Genomic DNA, 9,052 nt, shown 5'->3' with positions numbered 1-9,052 from the left:
GGATCTATTCTATTCAATTGCAAATGATCTAGATAAGACTGAGAATAAGATACTGCACGGGACATAGCAGAGTTGGTCAAGTTGAGTGGAGATGAGTTTGCTATTTGGCACAGCTTTTTGCATCAATAAAGCAAGTAAAAGGTGTGAAAGATAAAAAAAAGGGTGAAAGTGTGAAAAGTGAATTGGCCAAATTGAGGTGCATATAAAGTTTTTGCTTTCTTTCAATTCACTAATGGGGCTCATTTGAATCAGGTGAATTGAGTTCTGCTTTTGGAAACTGGGTTAAGAAGGGGTGCACCGGTCCTGGAGGTACTGCAATACCAGGTCAATGCGTGGAGTGGACAGAGCAAGATTTTTTCCATCTCCTTGTTCTAAAAATCCATTTAATATATGGTCCCCAGAGAGGGGACGTATCAGATATTAAACTGATAAGAACAGATTTAATTTTTTTTTTTTTTCTGTTTATCAGTAGGACTTCAAAATAACAAAGGTGATCGCCTCCCGTTGCCTGGGAACCGTCCAGGCACAAGAGGGCTATGTGTCACCAGAAGGCGCACACACTTCCTCAAGGCCGGCAGACGTGCAATCCCAGGCACCTTCCAGTACCGACCAAGGTAGCGTCCTCCGAAACTACACTTGATCTTAGCCAAAAGGCCGAGAAGCTATAACCCGAATTGGTTACGGCCTTGAGTGGCACCCTGGCCTATACCGGACACATCTTAGGGAGAGGGAGACAAACCCACGCCTACAGAAGACATTTTGTCACCCAAGCCAACCCTTGAAAAGGCTGTTTTGCAGAGCAAAAACAAGAAGAATGGTGCTTTTTGCAGCCGCCGCCCACTGCAATGAATCTGAATAACTCCTCCTTTTGGACACAAGCACCTCCCCTCCCCCTTGCAGTCTTTCCAATTCATGATACAAAAAGACGGACGGACAGGACAGGACAGGACAGGCTGCCTGACTTTCCGTCACTGCCACCCTTTGCCATCCTTGCCCGTAGAAAGCCCTTTCATCATCCCCAAACCCTAATCTTTTCCCTTCCCTTCCCAGATGCGTCTCACTCCCTTTCATTAGGAAGTGAGCGCAGCCTTTTCTCCGTTCTGCACATGCGCGACGTTAAACACAAATGCGCAGGCGTGCGTTCCATTACCCTCACTGCATTCCACTCCCATACAGGAAGTGGGCGCAGCTATTACTACGGTCGCACATAAAAGAACCCACGGCCACCACTGCACATAGCTGACTCCACCACAGGACACCCACTTCTACACCAACGCAGGTAAGACAGGATCGGCACCTCTATGCTCCCGTTACAATCAGGCTCAGTCACCATGTGATAACGCTCTCAACTCTTTAGTTGCAGGCTCCCCTTGCTTCACCTCCACTGGCTGTGCTGCCATTTCCTCTCCCACCTGGAAGGTATACTTTATTCCACTATTTTCCTGTTTCTCTCTTCCCCCTTTTCCCATAACCTACTTTTATCTGCATTTGTGGGGTATCTATATGCTATTTACATCATAGTTTTATTCATTAATATGGAAGGGAAGAGTGCCCATGAGAGTGTTGAACTGCGGAGAGCAAGAGATTAAGCTGCTCCGATTTGCCACCATTGATAAGCTGTTCTCAGTAGATACACATGCTATCCAAACAGCAGCATCCACCGTTGCTTCAGCCCACCCATTCAGTGACAGCTCACCAAGTCAGCCAGAGGAGTGGTGTAAGGAATTACACGTAGGCACTGACTCCACACCTTCACATCACAAGAAGGGGGTCTACAGGCTAGTGCAAGAATACGAGCAAGTCTTCAGCAAACATCCGCTAGACTTTTGAAGAATAAAAGGGGTCAAACACTACATCCCCACAAGTGCACACCCACCCATCAAAGAGAGATATAAGCCAAAACTACCTGCACATTACCAGTGTACCAAGGACATGTTGAGCAACATGAAGGAGGCTGGGGTTATCCGTGACAGTTGTAGCCTCTGGGCAGCTCCGTTGGTCCTGTTAAAGAAGAAGGACAGCACCACTCCCCTGTATTGAGGAATAGCTAGCTGCATTGAGAACTGCAAATTATTTTTCTACCCTTGATCTCACTAGTCGCTATTGGCAAGTGTCCGTTGCTGAGGCAGACCGGGAGAAGACCGCCTTTGCCACCCCGATGGGTCTCTGCGAGTTCAAAAGCATGCCCTTCGAGCTGTGCAATTTGCCAGGAACCTTCCAGAGGCTGATGGAATGCTGCTTGGGACACCGAAACTTTGAAACGGTACTGCTATACCTTTATGATGTTATTGTTTATTCTAAAGCAAACAAGATTTTAGGGTGTATAAAAAGGGAGATTAGATCCGGTGATCCCAACGTATTGTTACCCCTCTATAAATCACTTGTAAGGCCACATCTGGAATATGGGGTAAAGTCCTGAGCAGGTTGATAACCATTGGTTTGAGCATGGTAGGGTGTAGTGCGCATCTTCCTGCATCGGTAAAAGCTGCAGAAGTCCTTGAAGATTTCCGCTTCAAAGGCTGTGCCTTGATCTGTGAGGACTCTCTCTGAGTAGCCATGAGGTCTGCATAAGTGTGCTTGGAAGACCTTCGCTGCAGTATGGGCCATTAGATCTTTGACTTGTACCACAACCATAAATCTCGAGTAGTTGTCTACCATCGTAAGTGCATACGTGAGCTCGCCTCGATATTCTGCAACAAAACTCCCTTTTTCGATTTCAGTTTCAGCAAACACTCCTCTTCCTGTAGAAAATATTTATCATTACCTAAGACAGTCATTCTAATGCATGACAATATTAAGGCAATTTAGTTAAAACTTGTTTTAACTCACCTTTAAGGGGATTGATGTATTTCATGGTCAATCCAGGTTTGTCAGTGATGGCACTGACATAATGTATGGCGTCTTTTTCGGGCGTTATCCTTTGCCTTTTCATTGTGAAAATCCAGTTGCCTATATCAAAGCAAATTCTACTACTTGTAAAGTATGCAGAAAATGAAATGTAGAACATATAACATCAACTGCTTAGGAACGCATCATAGGTTAGTACTTAAAAGGATATTGTCATGTTCTAGTCATAATGCAAGCTGGACATTTTTCATGTTACCCTGTAATCGCCGGCCTGTTCTAATGCTGACAAGCCAAGATATAGGCTCAGCTGCTAAGGCTTCCCTCTGCCTTCTGAATGAAACTTGAATATGTCTGGGTCACTGTGTATATAGCAGGTGCTCAGAAAAAATAAGAGTCAATTCAATAGAAATAGCTCTGGCACACTATAGTGATCAATAACGTAAGAAAAGAACTCTTGGAATGCTGAAAATTCTTTATTTGTGCAAAAGGATAATTCATCCAACGTTTCGATCTTGTTTTTAGGTCTTTATCAAGGATAAAGTTATCTAAGATCATAAAGGGTTACAAAACCATATAAACACGTAATTAGTACATAGTACAACATAACAGTACAATATATTGCTACTTGAGAGTACAATGGGTCAAATGACCATGATGCACATACAAAAAATTTTTCCAAAGCCATAGTGAAAACATTTGTACTGAGGAAAGAAAATTTCCACATGACCTATCTGGAGAAACATTCTGGATCAAACAACCAAAAATAGTCAAGCAGGTAAATACACACCTATATGGATAACAGGATGATATGTGTTCAATTGTATAGCGTCATTGCCATTAAGGTACAAATGGAAAACTTGCAATCCTATATAGTGAAGGAAATGAACACATATCATATCAAAGAACACAGGAACATGGGTGTGAGAAAAACCTCAATGTTTATACTTTGTTCTTTATAATGGTGTGAACATGTATATGTCTCAGTACCTTATGCACTTGAGAATTCTAGTGAGTAGATCATGAAAGCCTATTTCAGAACTGGAATCGGTAAATAATTGTAGGTGGAATCTAAATGAAAAGATGGTACAAGTGTTATCATGACACGTGGGCTATAACACAATGGACCGTGTGACAAAGAAGAAAGGAGAGAAAGAAGAGGAAGAAAATGCAACTACCTGTAACATTACGTGATAGTCACTGGTAAGTATCACTTGACAATTCAAGTGAAAAAGGATTCCTTTATTAAAGGGTTCTCAGTCGCCTCAGGATCATGAAATACTAGGGTAAATGATATGAGAATGGGTAAGAAGCACCACTAAAGGAAATATGAGATGCAGGACATATATCTATAAACCCCTGAACTACATGATAGAAATAAAAAGAAGAAAAAAGAAAAAAAAGAAGAAAGAAGAAGAACACATAGAATGCGGAAAGAGAATGGGTACAACTACCTGAGTTACTGCAGGGAGGCCCCTGGTTGGTATTGTGAGGGTTAGTGGAATTCCTTCACTGAAGGGTTCTCAGTTGCCTCAGGTTCGTGAAAAATGCTATAGACAAATAATGCCCGGAGAAAAGGGATTCATATACAGCGAATAATGGTAATACAAGGTACATGTGTCACATGTAATAGTATATATATATATATTGTACTAAGCTCTACACCAGAAATAGAAAGTAGTCCCTCTGCCTTCTGTCTAGGTGCCCTGAGTTATGTCCTGTAAACTGTCACAGGGACCCAGACACACATGTGTAGTAGGGGAATATCCCTGCTGAGATGCCAGTGCTAGAGCACTCGTTTGCTGTGGAGTTGAACGCTATGTGAGCAGTTCTTACCTTCAATGAGCAGAAGTCTCTTTTTTCAGATTTCAATATCTCTGTGGGTATCTGGCAGAAATATGGAATACTCTTTACTGCTAAGACCCTGTACACCACTCCCACTAAAGGGGGCTTTACACGCTGCGACATCGCTAATGCGGAGTCGTTGGGGTCACGGAATTTGTGACGCACATCCGGCCGCATTAGCGATGTTGCTGCGTGTGACACCGATGAGCGATTTTGCATCGCTGCAAAAACGTGCAAAATCGCTCATCGGTGACATGGGTCTCCATTCTCGATTATCGTTACTGCAGCAGTAACGATGTAGTTCGTCGCTCCTGCGGCAGCACACATCGCTCCGTGTGACACCGCAGAAACGAGGAACCTCTCCTTACCTGCCTCCCAGCCGCTATGAGGAAGGAAGGAGGTGGGCGGGATGTTCCGGCCACTCATCTCCGCCCCTCCGCTGCTATTGGGCGGTCGCTCAGTGACGTCGCTGTGACGCCGCACGGACCGCCCCCTTAGAAAGGAGGCGGTTCGCCGGTCACAGCGACGTCGCCGGGCAGGTAAGTATGTGTGACGGGTCTGGTCGGTGTTGTGCAGCATGGGCAGCGATTTGCCCGTGTCGCGCAACAGATGGGGGCGGGTATCCACACTAGCGATATCGGGACCGATATCGCAGTGTGTAAAGTAGCCTTTAATAAACTGTGTAAAGGATTTTAAGTAAAAATCCACAATAAACCAGCGCTAGATGGGTTTTTATAATTTTATTAATAGACCACAAATAAAAATTTTTTTGCTATCCTTGTTTCAAGACAGAGTATTTGATAATATACAATACACTGATTATTACTAAAACCAAGGACCACATAAAACAAGGACCACATAAAATAAAAAATGAAAGTAATGAGAATAAAATTCTTTTGTATAACCAATTAACTTCGAGGTGATACAATATTCACATTGATTTAGTTTTACCAGTCTAATGTAATGCCCCGGCCGGTGGCATATATTTTGTTTGGTTAATAATTTAGACTTATACAATGAAAGATGTACTATACCACCCCTGGCTAACTTACAAGTTTTAAGTTGTACAATATGAGTTTGCGACGTTATATTCGCCCCCAGGGCCTGGGGGAATAAACCTCACAACAACTTGACCGCAAAAAACACCCCGGATTTCTCCGTTGATTAGGCTGGAACCGCTATGTACAGGATTGACCTGTTAGACTTCCAGAGCGGACGTTTTGAGGCCAGTGGCCGCGACTAGTGCTGGCTCTGGGGGAGATGTATGGTTACCGACATCCCTCTTTACAGAGCCTTTATAACACTTCACAAGGCCACAAACCAGCCGGTCCCGTATTCTCCCAAATGTACTTTCGAAATCAAGCAGTACGAAGCCACTGAAAGCACCAAGATGTTGGCTGCGGACAACAATAAGATCAGCGGTAACTACTCAGCCTCTCCAGCGGGCAGTCCAGACCGTATCCAGTGTCAGCTGACTGATTCCACACAGGAGGAAGTTGCTTGGCAGGTTAGCACCACACAAGGCTCCGATCCGCTTCCAAACGAGCAATGCAGAACCGCTGGAGGTACCAATGTATCCTGGTTGCAGACAAAGGAAATGTCAGCGGTAACCTCTCAACCTCTCCAGCAGGCAATCCGTACCGTGTCCAGTGGAAGCCGGTTGATTGACACGAGGGAGAGATTACTTGGCAGGTTATCACCGCACAGGTGAGGTAGGCAAAAACAGAGTCCTGATCCGACGCGCGTTTCGGGGGCGTGTAACGGCCCCCTTCCTCAAGGATAACTCAGCTGTTGCCTAGAGCACTATTTATGCATATATTTAATTGGTTATAATTTGCATAAAATTAAACAATGTTTAAATTCAACCAACATTCAATGACCACTACATATATCAATTTGTGAAAGACCGTTCATAATAGCCATATAATATAATTATGTGCAAAGGTTTTTCTAAAAGTTTTTCTAAAAAGACCTATATATAGCCTTGCTTGTATCATCATATACTGGGAAGACAATGTGTATATATGCATATGCTTTTTTTCAACAATAAATTTAACAAAAGGACATCATAAAGGTGTAATATAAATTTGCTATAATATGAAAAGCCCCTTATATCTACATCAACCTTGGGCAAGTGAAGCACCAATTTTAATATATATTATGCATATATACACATATATCTCCATGACAATCGCTTTTTTTTTTTTTTTTTTTTCCTTCTCTCCGTATTATTATCAGTACCTATTACTCCTCTACCTATAAAAATATAAATTAATTAAAAGCAAACAGTTCTATATCATTATTGAGTCCATATGGTTTCAAGGTGTTCAATTCAAAAATCCATTGGCTTTCTGCTCGTGACATTTTTTTAATGAAATCGCCACCTCTCCAATCCTTAGTTATTTTTTGTACGCCCCATACTTGGGATCCTTTAAAGGACCCTCCATGTTTTAACACATAATGTCTGGATAGGGGGTGCTTAGTACATTTATTTTTAACACTTCTAATGTGCTCACCCACCCTTTTCCATAGGGGTCTAATAGTTCTCCCAATGTATTTTTTCTGACAGGGACATTGAATGCAATATACTACTCCCTTTGATTGACATGTAATAAATTCTCTAATCATGACTTCTGACTGCCCCTGTAAGAAGGATTTCCGTGAAATATTTTTTGTATTCTTACATACTATACAGCTTTTGCATGGAAAAAAACCTTTCAGGCCAAATAATCCTCCCTTATTAGGTGCTGTAAGATTACGTATGGTGGGTGCCACTAAATTGCCAATATTGTTTGCCTTCCTATATATGAATATAACGTCGCAAACTTATATTGTACAACTTAAAACTTGTAAGTTAGCCAGGGGTGGTATAGTACATCTTTCATTGTATAAGTCTAAATTATTAACCAAACAAAATATATGCCACCGGCCGGGGCATTACATTAGACTGGTAAAACTAAATCAATGTGAATATTGTATCACCTCGAAGTTAATTGGTTATACAAAAGAATTTTATTCTCATTACTTTCATTTTTTATTTTATGTGGTCCTTGTTTTATGTGGTCCTTGGTTTTAGTAATAATCAGTGTATTGTATATTATCAAATACTCTGTCTTGAAACAAGGACAGCAAAAAAATTTTTATTTGTGGTCTATTAATAAAATTATAAAAACCCATCTAGCGCTGGTTTATTGTGGATTTTTACTTAAAATCCTTTACACAGTTTATTAAAGGCTACTTTACACACTGCGATATCGGTCCCGATATCGCTAGTGTGGATACCCGCCCCCATCTGTTGCGCGACACGGGCAAATCGCTGCCCATGCTGCACAACACCGACCAGACCCGTCACACATACTTACCTGCCCGGCGACGTCGCTGTGACCGGCGAACCGCCTCCTTTCTAAGGGGGCGGTCTGTGCGGCATCACAGCGACGTCACTGAGCGACCGCCCAATAGCAGCGGAGGGGCGGAGATGAGTGGCCGGAACATCCCGCCCACCTCCTTCCTTCCTCATAGCGGCTGGGAGGCAGGTAAGGAGAGGTTCCTCGTTTCTGCGGTGTCACACGGAGCGATGTGTGCTGCCGCAGGAGCGACAAACTACATCGTTACTGCTGCAGTAACGATAATCGAGAATGGAGACCCATGTCACCGATGAGCGATTTTGCACGTTTTTGCAGCGATGCAAAATCGCTCATCGGTGTCACACGCAGCAACATCGCTAATGCGGCCGGATGTGCGTCACAAATTCCGTGACCCCAACGACTCCGCATTAGCGATGTCGCAGCGTGTAAAGCCCCCTTTAGTGGGAGTGGTGTACAGGGTCTTAGCAGTAAAGAGTATTCCATATTTCTGCCAGATACCCACAGAGATATTGAAATCTGAAAAAAGAGACTTCTGCTCATTGAAGGTAAGAACTGCTCACATAGCGTTCAACTCCACAGCAAACGAGTGCTCTAGCACTGGCATCTCAGCAGGGATATTCCCCTACTACACATGTGTGTCTGGGTCCCTGTGACAGTTTACAGGACATAACTCAGGGCACCTAGACAGAAGGCAGAGGGACTACTTTCTATTTCTGGTGTAGAGCTTAGTACAATATATATATATATATACTATTACATGTGACACATGTACCTTGTATTACCATTATTCGCTGTATATGAACCCCTTTTCTCCGGGCATTATTTGTCTATAGCATTTTTCACGAACCTGAGGCAACTGAGAACCCTTCAGTGAAGGAATTCCACTAACCCTCACAATACCAACCAGGGGCCTCCCTGCAGTAACTCAGGTAGTTGTACCCATTCTCTTTCCGCATTCTATGTGTTCTTCTTCTTTCTTCTTTTTTTTCTTTTTTCTT

At 43.0% G+C, this 9,052-nt stretch overlaps 1 pseudogene; it reads right to left on the bottom strand.

The window, feature by feature from the left end:
- Positions 1 to 287: 287 nt before the first annotated feature.
- On the bottom strand, positions 288 to 495 carry LOC142287661 (U2 spliceosomal RNA; annotated as a pseudogene).
- Positions 496 to 9,052: the final 8,557 nt, after the last annotated feature.

This window comes from Anomaloglossus baeobatrachus, unplaced genomic scaffold (assembly GCF_048569485.1).
Source record: "Anomaloglossus baeobatrachus isolate aAnoBae1 unplaced genomic scaffold, aAnoBae1.hap1 Scaffold_74, whole genome shotgun sequence".
NCBI classification, from domain to species: Eukaryota; Metazoa; Chordata; class Amphibia; order Anura; family Aromobatidae; genus Anomaloglossus; species Anomaloglossus baeobatrachus.
The sequence above is the reverse complement of the archived record's forward strand: the minus strand, read 5'-3'. Positions and strand labels throughout refer to the sequence as shown.